Here is a 21610-nt window from a genome sequence, read left to right on the forward strand (position 1 = left end):
TGATTGATATTCTGGGCTACTTAGATAAAATTTGGAGGACTAAACTTCCGTAAGGAGGGGATAGTTGTAACGACCCAAATTTCCTAATAAGGCTTAGGGCTTTGATTAGGGGGCCAGGATGGCGAATTATGGAATTATATGATATTTATGTGTATCATTATGTGATTATGTGAGATATGTCATAATATGAATTGATATGCATGTTTAGGTGTATTAAATATGCATGTCGATCCATTTATGTTTAATTGGTTCATTTTCATAATTTGGCCCATTTTGGGTATATTTGACATATATGTGGTACGTGTGTGGTGCTTCATTTGGTTATGCTTGGGTTGCTTGACATGAGACGATCCTAGGAAGCAAGCTAGTGGGAAAGTCACAACGGGATCCGTACTTGACTCGAGTGAGTTAAGGGGTGTTTTAGGTATTTAGCACATTACAATGATATTGGGAAATGGGAATAAATATTTGATGATAAATTGGGAGTTAGTGAGATTAGGGGAAAATTATGGGATTTTTGACTATTTTACCCCAGCGGTGTTTTTGGGACCCTGAGCATTAGGATTTGCTTGAGGTTACTTAAGCTTGAAGTAACCTGTTAGAATTATAAAAGAACGTCCAGATTGTTCTCTCTTTCTCTCATTCCATTTTCGACATCCGATCACATTTTCGAAGGAAACTCGAGTTTTGGGACTCAGATTCAAGCAAGGATCGAGACATAGCTATTCTAGGAAAGATTAGAAGCTTATTAGCCGAAGGATTTAGTTGGGAAATGACTCAATCAGAGGTAATTCGAGTTTTAAGTTTTAAATCTTCAAGTTTTTAAGCTTTGATTGGATTTTATGTTTTGATGAGTTTTTGATTTGATTGAGGCTTAGGTTTTTTTGGTTTTGGATCATGGGGATGTTTGGGAACTTTGTTTTTTTTTATTTGGAGATGTTTGGATAGGTTTATGGAGGTTTTCTGGCTGGGTTCGAGGTTAAGTTGCGGCCCTATTCTTGGGCGTCGTGGCTCAAGCTTGATGAAGTAGGTGATTGGTGATGCTGGGCAATTTAAGCTGCGGCGCCAGTTAGGAGTGTCGCGACGCTAATGCAATTAGAGAAAGGCTGTGGGCCCTGACTTGAGTGGGGATACAACTTTAGTGCTTGGGGTCGCGGCTCAAAAGGGGAAAAGTGGCCAAAGTGGGTTTTTAGTCATGGGAACTTAAACCTAAGGGCTTGGGATCGATCTTACTACCTAGTTGAGTAGGATTCGACGTCCCGGAGGCTTGGTTTGGGTCTAGAAGTATTTATTTACTCATTTTGATGAGGTTTTATATTATGGTTGTGACTAGGTTATTGCTAGGGGCTTGGAAACAAGATCATGCTTGTGGCTCATTTATTGGTAACCTGTGCTTGGACCAAAGGTAAGAAAACTGCATCCAGTATGTGATGCATGTGATGCATATGATACATGTGATTAGGGCATGGCATGAATATTGAATATGAAATGATTAAAGCTTGAGTCTCTGTAAATGCGCATGATCATAATTATGCTAGTGAATGTTGTGTAAGCATGTTGAATGCCTTAAATTTGAATATTTGAGATATGATATATGCCTGGGTGCATTGCTTACTTGTGAATGGTACTGACTCATTGGTCAGAAACGGCACGGGTCGTATGGAATTTACCTATGAGTCAAGAGCGACATAAGCGTATTGAACACAAGGCCGAAATGATTAGATCTAATCAACAAGAGCAATAAATGCTTGAACGACCCCAAGGTTGAAGAAAACTAAAAGTGCTTGTCTAGTCTAAAGGCTAGTTGCTTAGAGATAGGGCCAAAAGGCTCAGGTGACTGAAATGTCACATTGCTTAGGAAGCAAATCCCTAGAGATGGACTTATTAACTATCTATTCAGGCAGCGGATCCCTAGAGATGGTCACATTAGCCGTCTATTCAAGGAACAGATCCCTAGAGATAGACTCATTAGTCATTTATTCAAGGAACAGATTCCCAAATTGACTTGATAGTCATCTATACAGGGGGGCATGGCCCATAATCATTTATTTGGACTTTTTTGCATGCATGAATAGGGCTATTATCGCTACGCATGCTGATTATAGTAACATGTTATTACCTGTTTATGAGCATGTTTAGTTTTCTTGCTAAGCTTCGGCTCACGGGTGCTGTGTGGTGCAGGTAAAGGCAAAAGAAAGCTGGACCATCCTTGAGTTGGAGAGCTTAGGTGATGATGTGTACATATGCGGCTGCTCAACCACCACGGTCGAGGGTTTAAAGAGGAACTAGGGTTAAACCTTATTTTGTCGCTTAGGTGGGTGGTTGTAAATCTTTTATTGTAGTTAACCTTTAAAATATATTTTGGGATCACAATGTATAGAAGAAACGTTGTATCTTTAACCAAAAATTTTAACCCTAAATTGTTAATCACATTTAGTTACACGATTATGGCCAAATGACTCAGTTAGCGAGTTTAGCACTGTTTAAAATGCACAATGTAACGGTCCCTGGGTAGTAGGGCGTTACACTTTCTTTATGAGTTCTTGGAGAAAACTTGAGATTCTTGGAGTTATATATATAGAGAGAGAGAGGGGGGGGGGGGGTGAAAGAGATTCGAGAGAGTGATCAAGTTTTCCAAAACTTTATTTTGACCCTTATATAGAGTAGCCACTGTCATTAGGTCTAACCAATAGAATTAGTCTTGTAAAACATGCGATTTAGAGCTATTTATGTAACTTGTACATACTCTAGTAGGTGACGTGTTGCCTACATGCAGGCGATGTATCACCTGCTAGGCAATACGTCGCCTACATGCAGGCGATGCATCGCGTGTTAGGATTTTTTGAAACCCTAAGCAACAAGCGATGCTACACCACTTAGGTGGCGATGCATAACCACCCTCTCTGTTTTTGGACACTTCCAAAGGTCCTAAAAATGCTCCAAACACTACCAAACTGTTTGGGAACCCTTGGATACCTTCATACACCACTTTAGAACCAAAAAAGCATTTTTAAAGTGCCTACAGTTAGAACTCAAATTTCATATCTTCACTATGTGAAATTTACTAAGTGTTTATACCTAGTTTGTATTTTAACACTTATCCTTTTGTATTTAACCAAACATAACAATCCCCCACTTGGTTAAATACAAGCCTCATTCTGTAGCATAAAACAGTTTTGGTGCATAAAATAAAGTACCTTTCGGTTTGAACTTTACCTTAGTGAAAATACCATAAAGTCCTATCGAAATCATTACTTGCTTAAATGCTTGAACCAAGTACTCCATATGATAAAAATGGTGATACTTCACACACCTCCACCACATCTTTTATTTTCCCACTTTCTCGCTTAGCACTATCATGGCCATGTGCTCATCTCTTCATGAACATTCAGGGGAGAAACTACAACTCCCATGAGAGGCAGAACCACCTCTAAGTCCACATAGGTGAAGTTCTTACATCATCTTCTACCTCTATAGATGCTTGTTACACTCAGCTGAACTTCATTAAAAGCCATCGGCTTAACCCTAACTCGGTAACAACCAACATTAACCATCTCGGATGGAACTCACCATAAGTTTTAGTGTTGAAACTATTTACTTATCAATGAATTGTTCTTACCCATTGAACTCTTTCCCTTGATTTGTTCATGTTGAGAGTTGGGTTGCCATCATTGGTGAATCTATTATTCTAGGAGTTTTAATCCCATCCCTTTTGAAGTGGAACTTACTAACCTTCTCACAAGAGGTTTTGTAAATGGATCTGCTAATTTCTCACTTGTCATAACATATGAGATCGATATGATTCCACCTTGAATCAATTGTCTCACATATTTATGTCTTAGACTAATTGTTGACTGCGTTTTTAGCCAACGACGTGAGAACGTCAAATACGACGAACCTTCAAGAGAATGTAAACGACAACAGACGGTATAAACAAGAAAAGTAAATAACACAGAATTTTTATAGTGGTTCAGCCCCGATTGTCGGTAATAGCCTAATCCACTTAGAGTTGTGATTTATAAATCTATACTCAAGATCAGATGGACTATGCCAACTGAGTTTCTTCAGTATAAATTGTGAAAATACAAGAATTCTCTCTAATTTCAGCACTTTCTCTCTCTAGAATAGACAGACCCAATTTTATCTCTCTAGAAAGAATAAGCAGAAGGGACCCCTCTCTCATCTCATAAGCTCTCTATTTATAGAGATGGGATCCTCAACTGATATCCCCTTATAATAGGGATATTTTACTATATTTATTATATTTATATTACAAATAAACATTCAACATTCAAAATGTAACAAACTCCCCATTTGTGGGAAGAATGAGAGATTCCCGCGCATGTTGTTGAAGTTGTATCTGACTTAGTCTCCTCTAGCTAGTTGGTCCACCTCCTACTCGCTACCCATGCAAGGGCTGGTTGAACGTGCATGGTGGTAGGTTGAACGTGCATGGTGATAGGAGATGCACTTCTCTCCTCTAACATGCACTCTCCTCTAGCATGCCATGTTCCTCCTTGAACCAATCTCCTTGGCTTCTCCTCGGACTAAGGTGGTCCGAGGCAACCTCCTTGGCACCTCACCTTGAACAACATTGAGGGAACCTCACCTTGGACAATATTGAGGGAACCTCACCTTGGACAATATTGAGGGAACCTCACCTTGGACAACATTGAGGCAACCTCACCTTGGACAACATTGAGGCAAGCATCTCCCAAACATGTCCGATCGAACATTGTATAGACTTTCCTTATGAAAGTCTAAGTCTCCATTCTCTTGCATGAGACTCCTCCTCCTTAGCTATTTACCTTGGACACGTTCGAGCCAACACTTAGAAAACCTTGGGAGGCTTGCCTCCTACACACCCTTGGGGTCTCCTAGGACCACACCCTCCTTAGGGTCTCCTAGGACCACATCCTCCTTGGAGTCTCCTAGGACCACTCCCCTTAGCTCTCCTAGGAGGCACTCTCCTAGATGCATTCTCCTTAGCCTCCTAGGATGCATTCTCCAATTTTTGGGTATAACACTAATATGTCTAGACTTTCCATTATACACGCTATTACATGCTCTAGCAAGTGCGAATTGGCTATCATAATGTATTGAAATTGTTGATACCATATCCGCGGTTAAAGGAATGTCCATCATGAGATTCCTAAGACACTCGACCTCTTTGTCGGTTGCTGCTAAAACTATAAACTTTGCTTCCATGGTTGAGTGTGATATACAATTTTTCTTCTTGAAGCCCCATGAGATTTCACCTCCTCAAAGAGTAAACACCAAACCAGTGGTGGGGAGATTATCTCCAACTCCCAATATCCAATTAGCATCGGAATATCCTTCAATTAACTTTGGAAAGTTTGTATAGTGAAGAATATACGATTTGGTACCCTTAAGATAACCAAGAACTCTTTCAATAGCTCTCCAATGCTTGATACTTGGATTGCTAGTAAACCTACTAAGTTTACTAACTACATATGTAATAACCGCTCTTGTGCAATGAGCATCGTACATTAGGCTTCCTATTGCACTTGCATATTCTGATTGAGTCACTGCTCTTTCTTCATTCTTTTCAAACATCATGTTTGAATCGAATGGTGTATGTGCCTCTTTAATTTTGAGATGACTAAATTTATCGAGCACTTTCTCAATATAGTGGGTTTGACTCAACACGGTATCCATCTCTCCAAGGTCTTTCATTTTAAAGTTAGAATATAGAAACCTCTTCGTTTCTATTATTCCTTTCATGTCATTACTCAAAATCAACATATCATCTACATATAGACACACTAGTATGACATAGTCACCACAAGTTTTAGAGTATAAGCACTTGTCCACATTGTTGTGTCTAAATCCATTAGAAACAATGACTTTATCAAACTTCTCATGTCATTGTTTTGGAGCTTGTTTCAAACCATATAATGATTTGACAAGTCTACACAATTTATGTTCATTTTCATGAAGAACAAAACCCTCTGATTGTTCCATATAGATCTCCTCCTTGAGATGCCCATTTAGGAATTTCGTTTTGACATCCATTTGGTGAACATAAAGGTTATATATAGATGATAAGGCAAACAACAATCTTATAGAAGTAGTTCTTGCTACTAGTGCATATGTGTCAAAGTAATCTATTCCCTCAATTTGTTTGAATGTTTTGGCTACTAACCTAGCCTTGAAGGTTTGTATGGTGCCATCGGTATGGTATTTCTTTCTAAATACCCATTTGCACCCAATTGGTTTGGAATCTTTTGGAAGGTCAACCAATTCCCAAGTGTGATTTGATAAAATTCAAACCAATTCATCAATAATTGCCTCATTCCAAAAAGTGGTGTCTCTTGAGGACATTGCTTCTTTGAAAGTTTTGAGATCTTCTTCTATTTGAAGTACTATTGGATGTTTCCAAGTAACTTCCACATTATCACCTTTAGCAAGGTATAATGTCTCTATTTGAGAACACTTCTCACTTGATCCCAAATCATTGAGCCTTTGGCTCCTTCAAGGAAATTGAGGTTGCTCACCAACTATTCTAGGAGTCTCCTCTTGAGGCTCTTTAGTTTGAGTTGGTTCTAAGTTGTCGTCGTCGCATGACATGTTCTCAAACAACTCTCTTGATTCAATTATTACATTAGACTCCAAGTCTAATAATCTATGAGCTTTGCTATTTTGGGCATAGCCCACAAATGCACATCTTATATCTCTTGGACCCAACTTGGTCCTTTTAGGATCGATGCTCTTGTAATAAGCAAGACACCCCCACACTTTAAAATAACCAATGTTTGGTTTCTTTCCTTTCCATAACTCATATGGAGAGATACTATTTTTCTTCATGGGAATATGACTCAAAATATGACAAGCGAATAACAAGGCTTCACCCCGCAAACTGAAATTCAATTTAGAATGTAATAGCATAGCATTAGTAATCTCAATAAATGTTCTATTTTTTCCTTTCTGCTATACCATTTTTTTGTGGAGTATAAGGGGTTGTATTCATGAATTATTTCATGCTCTTCACAAAAAAAGTTAAATTCATTTGAAAAATATTCACCACCTCTATCACTTCTAAGCACTTTAATTTTCCACTTCCGCTTTATAAACTTTAAACACAACAAATGCTTCATATTTATTCTTAAGCAAAATATACATATGTGAACCTAGAGAAATCATCAATGAAAGTAATAAAATATCTACTTCCTCCTCTAGTCAACATTCCATTGAGTTCACATAAGTCACTATGTATCAACTCTAACAACTTAGAGTTTCTTTTAACACTTGGAAAATGCTTCTTTACCATTTTAGATTTAGCACATAGTTCACAATCAATTAATGCATATTTGATAGCTCATTTAATTGTGCTAAATCCTATATGTGCAAGTCTAACATGCTACAAATTAATAGAATTTGAATCAAGCATATAACAACAACATGAAGAAATTTTATTGTTCACATTGTCAATAGATGTACAAAGTTTGAACATGTCATCACAAGCATATCCATTTCCCACAAAAACATTATCCTTAGACAAAGTAAGCTTGTCAGAATCTATCACAACCTTGATTTCTGGTTTGCCAAGCAAATTGTCACTCACAAGGTTTCTACTCATTTCCGGTACATACAAAATATTTGTGAGTAAAGTCTTCTTGCCAGATGTGAAGAACAAATTAATAGTTCCCTTGCCTTAAACCTTGGCCCTTTTCTCATTGCCCATTTGTATATCATGCCCTTCCTTTGAAGATTCAAAGGTCTTGAAAAGAGTTATATCATAGGTAACATGAATGGTGGCACAAGTATCATACCACCACCCACTCACCTTTCCATGAATGGCATTAACTTCGCTTAGTGTTGCCACTAGCTCTTGGGTTGAATTGACTACTGCCTCATTGTTTTGGTTCCTCCTGAACCTATAATCTCTAGCAAAGTGGCCATTCTTGCCACACACAAAGCAAGGTCTCTTGGAACTTTTGAATTATTCCTCATTCTTCTTGGGCCCTAAGGGTTTTTGACCCTTGCCCTTGTTTTTACCAATTCCTTTGCCCTTGTTTGAAGGGTTTGCCACCGCATTGGCCTTGGAAGTCTCTCCATTTAACTCCTCATCATTCTTATCTCTAGAACGATATTCCTCCTCAATTCTGAAGTGTTTAAGAATTTCCTCCAAGGAAATCTCTTCATTCCTATGGAGAATTTTCTTTCTATAGCCTCTCCAATAAGGAGGTAACTTGGCTATAATGGCAACAACAAGGAATTGTTTCGACAATACAATATTGAGTGTAGATAATTTATTCACAAAAATTTGCAATTCATGAATTTGAGGGAGAATGGGTTTATTGTCATGAAACTAAAATTTCATATATTGAGTAATAAAAAATTTCTTTGTACCTTATTCTTCCACTTTGCACTTCTTTTCCAAGGCCTCCAAAATCTCCTTTGCAGTCGTGGTGTTGGTATAGAGATCATAGAGCCTATCTGAAAGAGCATTGAGGATGTGACCCCTACATATCAATTCATCTTCTTCGCGCTTCTTCCTTTCTTTGACAATTTCTTAAGTATCATCTTACTTGGGCTCTCCCAAGACTTTTAGGTCTTTGTCCAAGATGTAGAAAACCTTCAAAGTAGTGAGCAAGAATCTAATCTTGTCTTGCCAATGAACAAAGTTAGTCCCATTAAACCTATCAAATCTTACAAAGTCTTGAGTCATGAATTTCAATACCGAAAAAGAGTTAGATTCTTCCATGATATGTTATCTCAAATTATAGAGTATTAGTAGGTTGGGGGATAGTGAGATAATACCACCTCAATATTTAGAATCTACACAAACAATGGATTGAGAGAGACTAAATAAAGATTGAGAAAGATTATGCAAAACCAAGTTTGTGAATGGTCTTCTTCAACCTTGATGAACCTTCCAAGCCCTAGTAGAACTACCACTTTGAGAAAATCCTTAGAACAATGAAAAATCACAAAAACAAGGCATATACATGTTTCTTAACACTGTCCTAATACTCTATTTCTTAGCCACCATAGATGCTTGAGGCATTTCTAGGAGGAAATGAGGATTGAGATTGAACAAGACTTAAACTCACAAAGTCAAGCACTTTTTTATGAGTTCTTGGAGAAAGCTTGAGATTCTTGGAGCTAGAGAGAGATAGAGGGTAAAGAGAGATTGAAGAGAGCGATCAAGTCTTCTAAAACTCTATTTTAACCCTTATAAAGAGTAGGCATCATCATTAGGTCTAACCAATATGATTAGACTTGTAAAACACGTCATTTAGATCTATTTACGTAACTTGTACGTGCTTTAGTAGGAGACGCGTTGCCTACATGCAGACAATGTATCACTTGCTAGGTGATACGTTGCCTACATGGAGGCGATTTATTGCCTGTTAGGGTTTTTTGAAACCCTAAGCACCAGGTGATGCTGTGCCACTTAGGTAGCGACACATCGCCACCCTCTCTGTTTTTGGACACTTCCAAAAGTCCCAAAAATGCTCCAAATGCTACCAAATTTTTTGGGAACCATTAGATACCTTCATGCATCACTTTGGATCCAAAATCACATTTTTAAAGTGCCTACAATTAAAGCTCAAATTTCACATCTTTACTATGTGAAATTTACTAAGTGTTTATACCTAGCTTATATTTTAACACTTATCATTTTGTATTTAACCAATCATAACAATTATTGTAACACCCTACTACCTTAGAGTCATTACAATGTGAGTTATAAATGTGTCATTAGCTCACAAATCGAGGTTTTAGGTTAAATAGTGTGACTAAATTGAATTAAAGACTTATTTGACAACATTGAATATAAAGATTTGCACATTCATTAAAATTATAAAAGTTATACATTTGGGATCTCAAAATACTGTTTAGAAAATGTATTACAACCAAAAAATATAACTATGATCGACCTAAGCGACAAAGCAAATTATTACAATACATTTCCCAAAATAACCATGGTCGTGGCAGCCAGGTAGGCCGAACATGTACTCGTCGCTCAACGCTCTCCAACTCATGGTTGGTCGACCTTTACCTTGCCCTTACCTGCACCATAGAGCACCCGTGAGCCAAAGCCCAACAAAAAAACTCAACGCATAATAATTCACACATATCAATCCACAATACACAACAAAACAATCAATAGACTAAACACATAGCGGCCTACGCCGACCCAGGTGCTTTACCAGGCCCTAGGTTTGCGATCTTCACTGAGCGGGTGGATACAACACCCTTGAAGGGTCTCGGCCTAGCAACTTGCACTCAACGTACTTAACGTCGATCCCGACCCTTTGTCGTAACCAGCCTTCGCTATTCTGGGCCTTCGCCATTCTCGACCCTCGCTGTTCTCGACCTTCGCTGTTTCTGGCCTTCGTCGTTCATTCATAAACATGCATAACATAGCATAGCATTCATATATATTCACAAGTATAATAAACACAAGCAATAGGACCATGCCCTGAAACACAAACAATAGGGCCATGCCCTGCTCTACAGGCACAAACATTTTTCCTACCTGTGTCCTGAGCTGATTGATTTTTGTGATCCCGAGCACGATCCCCTAGCCTTAGCTTTGATGTAAACCTAGTCACAACGCATCCATAATAACAATCCATCAAGCCCTAAAACAAATAATAACTTCGAAATATTATTCTAGCCTCTAGGACCTTGAATTCTATTAAACCGGGCAGTAGAATCCTTCTCGAGCCTTAACATTTGGGTTCCTGAGCTTCAAACCCTCAAATAGCTAATATTTCCTATTTGAGTCGCGACCCAGCACTTAAGAGCCGCGGGGCGCTCATGTTAGTGAGCATGGCTCTCTCTACTGAAGGACATAGGCCACAGCACACCATGCTCTACACTGCGGTGCCTGGGCAAAAATATGAGGCTCTTAAGCCTCGAAGTTCAAGCAGGTCGCGACACTTGATGAACAGGGCCACGACTCGAGCCTCAAAACCCAGAAATCCTACCATTTCTCTGCGTTTTTCACGAGCCTAAACCACTAGTTCACACCCCCAAACATCATTTAAACCCATCATTGAGTCTAGATTCCTTAACCACACAACCTAAACTTCACAACAACCCTAGAAATGTTTTCATACCCTCATCAACACTCAAAATCAAACTAAAGTTCAACTCTCATGCAAACTTCCAATTCACAACAGAATTAAACAGAAAACAACTCAAATTTAAATCCTTACCTCTGAGATATCTTCAACCTTGAGCTAATCTGTAATGCCTCGACTAATTCTAGACCTCGGACCATTAAAAACTACTAAACATAGCTACTATTTTGGAATACATAGATAAGAAATAACATAACTATATTTAAAACATGAAATATTGTACGAAATACAAAATACGGTATGGGTACCCATTGTTTAGTACATAAAACATAAAAACATAACTTTAATAAATTGTTAAAAAACTAAGTGCGGAAATATATAAAAGCATAAATCAAAAGACTTAAAAACAACATCGTCCTCGATCTTCCAGCAGTCCATTCAATCCATTCATCCTTAACACACATGCCATGCTGCCCCGAATCCTTCCCGCCTTCCATGCTCATTTTCCTGCATCATCTAAAAAGAAAGGAATGAGCCTAATGCCCAGCAAGGAAAATCTACTAAAAAAATATATATGTCATAAATCATAAAACATAAGACTATATCATAAAGCATATACTATAAAACATATGACTATAAAAACATATATCATATAGGACTACAATACTAATGGCCATTAACTCATTAATGTGGTATGTGATAAAACCATCTAGGTCCTCGGTCTACTAATCGAGGTAGGTTAGATCCCAACTATAGTATATGATAACCCATCTAGGTCCTCTGTCTACTAATCAAGGTAGGGTAAATCATAACTCTAAACCACGAAAATGATAAAAATTCTTGGGGCTTGCTATCTAAGCAAGTCATATGCCCAAGTGACTACAAAACATATATCATATCACATATCATATCATAGCATAAAACATATCACAACATAAACATATAAACACATTTAATCTAACCTATTTTCCTTACCAAACACTGGGATATGACGATAAGAACGAGATTGGAACACTCCTAAAACCAAGAGTAAAAACCATGAGTTTTCTAAAGAAATGGAGATGAAAAAGAGAACTAAACCATCAAGATAGAAACTTACCGAAAAACCTTAAGTTTCAAAGAACATAAACACCTAACCAAGAATCATAACAAGGAGTTAGGATCTGAATGAAAACAAAAGAAAAATAAAGAACCATGAAGAATTGAACTTAAAAATAAGAATACCTTGGATGAACTATGACTTTGATCTACACCTTGATACTGAAATAACACTCTATCTTACTTCCCAAGTGTTTAGAAAAGCTTAGATTGGAAAAGCTTTTAACCCAAAACCCAAGTGTTTCTCTCTATAATAACCTTATCAACTTGGAGGCTCTGAACAATGCTTGAATGATGAGTGAAATGGCTCCATACTAGGTCCTATTTATAGAGTTCAAGAGTGAAGCTAACCCCTTTTAAAATGAATAAATAAATTAATATAAAATGAAAAATATTTGCATTTTAGTTCAATAGATGCCCAGAACTCGGTCAAAATCGTTCAAGAGCAAGCCCAAGTGGTTAAGGCTGTTTTTAAATTTAAATCCTCAAGTTTCAAAAAATGTCTCCTAGAGGGGATATATCGCCTACCCTTGGCAATATATCCCCTGGACCTATACCCTGAGCCTTCGTGCTTTTGTTCGTAAGAAATCGACGTGTTTTCCATATCTCCCGTAGGCGATATATCGGTCTCTATAGCTACGATATATCGACATACGTTGATATATCAAACACGTATTTGCACTTTTTCAACATATTTTGAATTGATTAAACAGCTTTGACTGAGTAAAAATGTAATCCTAACAGCTGGTGGAAGGTTCTAAAGCTTCTAGTTCTTTCTTTTAATTAAACTATTCATCAAAAATACTTAAATCCTTAATAAACATGCTTGTGACAAGTGTCACGCTCTCAATAATTCTATCTAAACCTTAGGTTATAATAAACAATATTTCTAGGACCAGCAATATTAATCAAACCTTATGTTATAATTAATATTTCTAAACTATAGGTTAAACTTATAAAATCCATAACTGTTGCTATGCATTTCCAACTAAGTCCCAGCTTGAACTAAAATCCACAGAAACTAACATACTACAAGCTACTACTAGCTATTACTACTACTACTACTATCTAGCTAAGTAAAATTCTGAGACACTACATAATCCCCAAGCACAGAAAATCTCCAATCCTTTAGTTCTTTAGCCTAGAGTCCTCTAAACTTCATCAACTTCTAAACACCAAAGGGAGGGAGAAGGATCCGAGTGAGAGAGAGAGAGTGCTGAGAGTTCTGTTATGTTTTCTTTTGGGTTTCCATAATTGTGTTGGCTAAGTCTAATCCCTGCTGCCTAAGTCCCAAAATCCCTAAAATGCCCTCAAGCCTATCCTAATCCTTTAGTGCCATCAAAGGCAATCCCGTCATATGCCACATCCCGCTAAATCCTCGAGTGTTTCTATAACTCCCCTTTTAATCCCGACATGCCCAAATAATCGCTAAATTACTACCCGCTACCTGTTAAATCCCGAACACCAACTATGTCCCCAAAATACCCCCAAGCTCCTCCCGAGCTGCGTATTCGACCTCTTTGTGACTATTTAGCTAATCTTCTCCCTAGGACCGTCTTGAATCGCACATAACAATTATATCACCACAATCTCGTGGTATCAATCACAACACACATATATGTTGCATTTATGCCCTCAACGGGCTAAAATTAAAAATATGCCCCTAATAACCAAATTGGGCTCATATGCATGTTTAATTCACCTAAACATGCGTTTATAATCACATAATCATTAAATTCACATATTAACATAATTAAATCAATTATTTCCCTCCCGACACGCTAATCAAGAACCTAAGCCTTATTAGCAAATTTGGAATGCTACAACTATCCTCTCCTTACAGAAATTTCGTCCTCAAAATTTACTTAAATAACTCAAGACACCGATCCCGCATATCAGTCTCAAGCTCCCAAGTCGCCTCTTCCACTTTGTTGTTCCTCCACAACACTTTCATTAAGGCAATGGTCTTTTTCTGCAAGACCTTATATTTTTTGTCTAGAATCTGAACTGACTTCTCCTCATAAGATAAATCTTGATCCAGCTCTAAGTTCTCATAACTCAACAAGGGGTATTTTGGGTATTTAGTACATTACTGAGATTTATCGGGTAATGGGAAATTGTTTAGTGATTATTTGAGGTTATTGGGTGTCACAGGAATTATGAGACGTTAATTATGATTAACAGGGAAAGGTGGTAAAGCACGAATTTGCCCTCGAAGGGCTTTGAGAGAGGGATTTGGGCCTAGGGGCTCTTTGGTCTTTGTGGACCCTTAGGCTAAGTTTAGTAGCTGAGTTTATTAACTCAATGGATAGGAAAAACAGAGTAATGAAGGAACAACTCACTCTCTCTCTCTCTCTCTCTCTCTCTCTATCTCTCTCTCTCTCTCTCTCTCACGTTTTGCTCTTTCTCTCTCCCTCTCTTGGTGTGCCTTGGAGACTTTTACCTTCCTTGTTTGAAGTCAAGCTTGGGAACCCTTTTCCTAAGGGAATTAAGGAGTTTAAGGTAATTTTGGGAACTATGGAGGCTTAAAGAACATCTAGGAATCGAAATAATAGAGGAAATTCAACCTTTAAGCTCTGAGTTTTTTTTGTGGTTTTTTGAGTTTTAGAGCTTCTTTTGAGTTATGAGTTTCAGTGGTGTTTCAGCTAAGATTTTGGGGTCTATAAGTTGTATATGATATCTCGAATTGTTTGTGAGGTATATTTTAATTTTGGTTTGGATTTGTGCTGATTTTTCAGAGTTGTGGCTCAAAGAAAATGTTGGAAAATTGGTTTTGCGGGGTCGCGTCGCAGCCCTGTTCTTGGGGGTCGTGGCCCTAATGAACCGAGGAGCCTGGATGGTTTCCTGAACCGCCATCACGCCGCGGTGCTTGTTGGGCTGAGCCGCGACCCGAGTCCAGAGAAAAGACATGCTGGCTCTCTGACTTGACGAGAGTCGTGACACCTGTGAGGGGCACCGCGACTCAAAATGGGAACTTTGGCCAAATTAGGTTTTGGGTGGCAGGAACCCAAACCTAAACGCTCAGGAAGGATTCTTCTACCCAGTTTAGAAGAATTCGACGTCTTAGAGGCTAGGACTTGGTTCAGAAGCCTTTATTCTCTCGTTATTGATGGGATTCTATATTATGGTTGTGACTAGGTTATCACTAGGAGCTTAGAACCGGGATCATGCTCGAGGGTCGTTCTTATTATACATTGCACTCGAACCTGAGGAAATAATACTACACCCAAGACGTGATAAATGTGATTAGTGCTTGGTCTGGTTGTTAAATGTAACTATGAATATGGATCGAGCCCCTAAGAATGAATGTGATTAAGGTTATATTTATGCTCATTGATTAAGCATGCGTGAATGCTCTGTGCATGGCTAATTGTTTAATGATTGTCTGCATCGTCTGTGTAATTAGGGCTCTCAGCCTCATTAAGGAACATGGTTATTACTGTGTCTGTACTTAATTGGTTGAAATTTATGATTAATATGTATGCATACTTGTATTTTTTGAAGTATTCTTGTCTGTATATGTATCTGTTTGTCTGAATATCTGGTTAAGTCCTTGACTTATTAGTCAAGGGCGGCAATAGTGCGCTACACGTTGGTCGAGAGGCTTAGGCCTAATCAGGGATGTCTATTATGTTGGCCAGCCCAATGGTCATTGGAAAATAAAGCCCTTGGCTAGATTTATGGCTAGTTACTCAGATCTAAGGCAAAGGGCCCTGAGTGACTCTATGGTCACATAGCGCTATGGCATAGGGCCCCAAATTGACTCTATGGTCATCTTTTTAGGGCAGCGGGGCTCAGAATGATCCTATGATCATTTATTTGTAATTGTAAGCATGCATGAGTAGGTTATTACTTCTAGGCATGCTAGATATGCATCTGGAATATGTATTTACTGTTCATGCACTTGGCTCATGGGTGCTATGAGGTGCAGGTAAGGGAAAAGTAAAGCTGGACCAGCCATGAGTTGGATAGCTTCGGTGGTGAAGTGTACATATGCGGTTGCTTGACCACCACGACCAGGGTTATCTTGGAGGAACTAGGCTTGTTTCCCTTTTTTTGCTGCTTAGGTCAGCTGGTTGTAACTTTTTATTTGCATATAACCTTTTAAACATATGTTTATATTATTTTAGGATCCCGTGTATGTAATAAACTCTTAAATGAAAAGTCAACGTTCCCTTTTGACATAAATTTTTAACCCCAACCCTTGTCATTAACCTTAGTTACACATTTATAACCAAGGGACTTGATTAGCAAGTCTAGCACTATTTAAAGTACATAGTGTAACGATCCTGGATTAGGAGGACGTTGCAATGACGTTGCACCAGGGTTTCCTTTTCAGGAACTATGGTTTCTTTTGTTTGTCATTTATCATTTAATGATGATGATGATGATGATGACGATGATGATGTAATTTGATCAGCAGTGAATTCCTCCAATACTACCTTGCTCCGAGGTTTATAATTAGTCATATAGTCATGCTCAAGGAAGGTTGTATTTTGTCGCGAAAAATACCTTTTGGTCCTTTTGACTATAGAAGTAACCACCTCGTGTCACTAGAGCATAGCCCACAAATATACACACCTCAGACCTCGAGTCAAGTTTCCCTGACTTAGGTCTAAGAACGTGGGTGGGACAACCCTAAATGCCAAAATAGCACGAACTAGGTTTGTTACCATTCCACGATTTTAATGGTGTCTTTCTTATTGTCTTATATGGGACTAAATTCAAAATGTAAGTCATCGATTGAAGTGCATAATCCCAGAATGTGAGAGGAAGCGATGAGTTACTTAACATAGGCCTCACAATGTCCAACAAGTTCATGTTTCTTCTCTCTAAAACACCATTCTGTTGTGGCATTCCAGGTGTTGTGAGTTGGGATATAATGACATGCTCAACCATGACATCTTTGAATTCTAAATCCAAATATTCACCACCTAGATATGATCTAAGCATCTTAAGAGATTTACCCAATTGTTTCTCAACTTCAACTTTGAAGTCTTTAAACTTGCAAAGTGTGACCATATCTTGAGTAGTCGTCAATGAAAGTGACTAAATACTCATAATCACCTCTAGCTTGTATATTAATTGGACCACACACATCATTGTGTACAAGCTCTAATGGTTCTTTGGCTCTATTGTCTTTCCCTGAGAAATGATGTTAAGTCATTTTGTCTTCTAGACATGATTCACAAACCGGAAGAGTTCCAACAGTTAGTTCCCTCAATGATTCATCTTTTTTTAACCAGTTCATTCAATCTAGATTAACATGACCTAGTCTTAGATGCCATAGATATGTGTCATCTTCTTTAGAAACTTTTTGTCTTTTGTTACCTTTTGGTTGAGCTAAATAACTCAGATTTATTAAGCAACAATTTAGTTGGTTTAAGCATCTACACTCCGTATGTTTCTATTGCTCTACAAATATTGAAACCATTCTTTTAATAACAATCATATTATTATGGCTATTTAGGATTTTTTTTTTCTCCCGAACTATGACCAATACATTATCGTGCCCCCTAATTTTTTCAAATAGTTAAAAACTCTCCCCGAACTATTCACAGTGTTGTAAAGTGGGACATCTGTCCAATGTGGCTAACGGAAGCTGACGTGACTCTTTACTCACTGATGTGTATTGGTCATGTTAGCGTCACGTGTGTAATTTAAGTTAACTAAATAAAAAAATTAAAATAGAAAATAAATTTAACCAATTTTAAAATAAAAATTATAATTAAAAAAATATTTTAAAAAAAATAACATGAATATTTTATATTTAAATTATGAAAATTTAAATAGAAAAAAATAAAAACAAATCTAAAAAAACAATCAGTTAATCATTTTTCTTCTTCTTCTTCTTCTTCTTCTTCTTCTTCATCATCATCATCATCCTACTATTCCTACTAGCCCAGTAACCCCAAAAACCCAACCATCTCTTCTTTGAAAATCTAAGCCCCAAAATACCAGTGTTGAGTATATCACAATTCTGGGCTGATGGAAGGCGAGCTCATCAGATGAAGATGGGTTGGGGTCGTGCGCAAATTGTGGGCTTGTCTCTGGGCAGTGTGGGCTCTAAACCTCAAAACTTAAGATCTAAAATCAAATCTGAAATCCCATTCTTGAATCCCATATAGCATATGCTCGTTCACCATATCATCGTCCGTCTTTGCTCATGAACCAGTGAGAAAGAAAGTGGGAGATCAAGATGAGGAAATCCACATTTGTCATAGCCTAGGTCCATTTTGTATCAATCTAATTTTTCAGGCAAAAAAGAATCAATGGGGTTTAGGATGAGTTTTTTTCAAATCGATGGGGTTGGGGACGAAAAACTTTCAAATCTGTGGGGTTGAGTTCTTATAGGTTGAAGAATGTTGTATTGAATCTGATTGAGAATTTTTTTTATGGGTTTTATCCAACCAAACCCAAAAGAAGATGAAGAAAGGTGGAAGATGTAGAATTGGGAGAGGATGAAGATAAAGAAAAGATAAAAAAAATATATAAATTTTTATTTTGATTCAATTTTTTTAATTTTGAAATTTTTAATATGAATTTAATTATAATTATGTTTTTTTTTAATTTTGTATTATTTATATAATTTTTAAATATTTAAATTACACACATGACACTAATGTGACCAATACACATCAGTGAGTAAATGACCACGTCAACATTCTGTTAGTCACATTGGACGGAAGTCCCACTTTACGATATTGTGAATAATTCAAGAAGAATTTTTAACAACCCGAACAAATTAGGGGGCACATTAATGTATAGGTCATAGTTCGGGGGAAAAATCTTAAATAGCCTATTATTATTTAAAAGAAACATCAAAAAAAATTTCATGCAATAAAGATAAATAAATCAAATTTCTAGAAAAACTAGTTATACATATTGTTCATCATAAGAGATTTATTTCTTAATTTTAAACAGACTGTTCCTAATGCTTTTTGCTGAAACGAATGCACCACTTCCAACTTTCATCGTCATCTTCGCACCATTAAACTCCCTTGAAGACTCAAGTATTTTCAAAGAAGAATAAACAAGGTTAGTGACTCCTGTATCTAAAATCAAGGATAACATATTGTCTTCCACTATGCAAGTGATAACTCCATTTTAGTGTCGTTTTAGAAGGTGTTTTTGTGGTAATCTTGAATCTTTTATGTTTTTTTTTTTGTGCAAGATTACGCTTGTGTTTGTCTTTTTTGTAGGTCAGTACTTTGGATCATGAGCTAAACACGAAAATAAGAGGAAATGGTGGAAAAACAAAGCTTTTGGTGGTTGTTCAACTAAAAAAATGGAATTAAAGTCGTGACATGGTGTTAAGGGTCGTGACTCTAGCAAAGTTAGAGGTTGAAGGTTAACTTAAAGGAATTAGAGATGCGACTTGGTCAAGAGAGTCGCGGTGCTAGAAGAAACAGAGGCAATTCTAGGAGGATCATGGAGAGGCGGGCCGCGACCTAGAATAAGAGAGTCGCGGTGCCTGCAGATTTTAACCAAATGTTGAAGGGCTAAAAAAGGACACGGGTCGCGACCTAGGAAAGGCCAAGTCGCGACCCACCTTTGAAAAAAAACAGGAAATCATTTTTTTTTTTTTTTTTGTAAAAAATTATACTTTAGGTTTTAATTAGGTTTACGTCATATTTTAATTGCGAATTTAGAGATTAAATTTGATTCTGAGACAATTGTTTCTGCACTTTCATATTTTTATTTCTTCTTCAAGTCTTTGAATTTTATGTTTTTGAATAATTATTTGTTGTTTTGTTCACGTCTAATATGAGCTAAACACCTCTATCTAGGGATTAATGTAGTCATTTGGATTTCTATTTAATGTTATTATGATGTTCTATTAATTCTTCTTCTATACTCTAATCTATATAATGTTCGCTTAATGCTAGTAAATATATGAACAATATTTGCCTGATTTATGATTTTGATTCAAAAAGATGAGAATTGAATATGCTATCATTATATAGACATAGGTTACATATTGGACGAAAGTACATGTATGGCTTGTATAGCAATTAGGTTTCTATGTTTAATAACTGCTATATGTTTAAGTTTATCACAGAGATGTAGAAAACCTGCATATAGGTTGAGATCTTATATCTTGAAAAAGAATAGGAGTCGATTCACTTGCTATTAGAATGGAAAGAAAGAAATTTAGAACTGATTAATAAAAATAATAGAATGAAAAGTTGATAAAGTTAATACCCTTGGTCTTTTTATTATTGATTTTTATCCTTTGATTAATTGTTTTGTTTCTATTTATTGAAATTGTGTTTATAGTTAGATCTATTCATCTTAATTTTACTTGCCAGGTAGAAAGTAAAGAGCAATTCTTTGTAATGGGTTAATAGTCATTGTGGGACGATATTCGTTCTTTCAGAATTTAATACTTTACACGACCACGTACACTTGTGTGCATATTTTACCGATCAAGTTTTTGGCGTTGTTGCCGGGGACTTATTATCCAATATCAAAATTAATTATTTTTTGTTCTAATTTGGTTTTTATATTTTATACTCATTTGGATCGAGGTTGTATTGTGTTTCAGGTATTATTGTTATATGCGACGAAGTAGACAAGAGGAACTCATACCGGCAGATCTTGAAATTGAAAGAACGTGCAGACAAAACTGAAAGATAAAGAAAATGCAGCAATCAATGCTGCTAATGTGAATTATATACCAAATATTGCAGAGGTTTCAGTGGAATGAGGACCAAGGACGCTTAGAGACTATGTACTTCCTACTGTCACATGATTACATTCATGAATTAGACACCCTGCTATTGCTGCAAATAATTTTGAGATTAAGCCAACAATATTACAAATGGTGCAGTCAACTGTTTAGTTTGGGGAGTTGCCCACGGAAGATCCAAATTTGCACATTGCCAATTTTCTGGAGCTATGTGCAACATTTAAGATGAATGGGATGAGTGATGATGCGATCAAACTTAGATTATTTCCATTCTCTTTACGAGACTAGGCGAAGAGTTGACTAATTTCACTGCAAGCTAATTCTATTACAACATGGGAGGAGTTAGCCCAGAAAGTCTTAGGAAAGTTTTTCCCTCCAGCAAAACCTGCAAAGTTGAGAGGGAAAATCAATAATTTCTACCAGATAGAAGGGGAATCGTTGTATGATGCATGGGAAAGATTTAAAGAATTGTTAAGGAAGTGCCCACATCATGGTATAGAGAAGTGGATTCTGGTCCATAATTTTTATAATAGGTTGAATGGTACTACTAGTACCATAATAGATGTTGTAGCAGGAGGTGCGCTCATGAGCAAGAGTGCTAATGAGGCGTATGAATTGCAAGTGAAGATGGCAATGAACAACTACCAGTTGGAATGTTCATCCATTAAATCAGTGTCCTGCCATGGATATAAATAATATACCTATGGAACAAGTCCACGCTATAGGAAATTTTCAAAGACCAACCAACAACTCCTTTTCG

The 21610-nt window shown here is 37.1% G+C and overlaps 1 non-coding gene across 1 annotated transcript; it reads right to left on the reverse strand.

Annotated features, from left to right (window-relative positions):
- Positions 1 to 21240: 21240 nt before the first annotated feature.
- Positions 21241 to 21347, reverse strand: LOC133828122 (small nucleolar RNA R71). Its single transcript, XR_009890761.1, has one exon. It is a non-coding gene; the product is annotated as a small nucleolar RNA R71 (small nucleolar RNA).
- Between the last annotated feature and the right edge of the window lie 263 nt (positions 21348 to 21610).

This window comes from Humulus lupulus, chromosome 3 (assembly GCF_963169125.1).
Source record: "Humulus lupulus chromosome 3, drHumLupu1.1, whole genome shotgun sequence".
Taxonomy (NCBI): domain Eukaryota; kingdom Viridiplantae; phylum Streptophyta; class Magnoliopsida; order Rosales; family Cannabaceae; genus Humulus; species Humulus lupulus.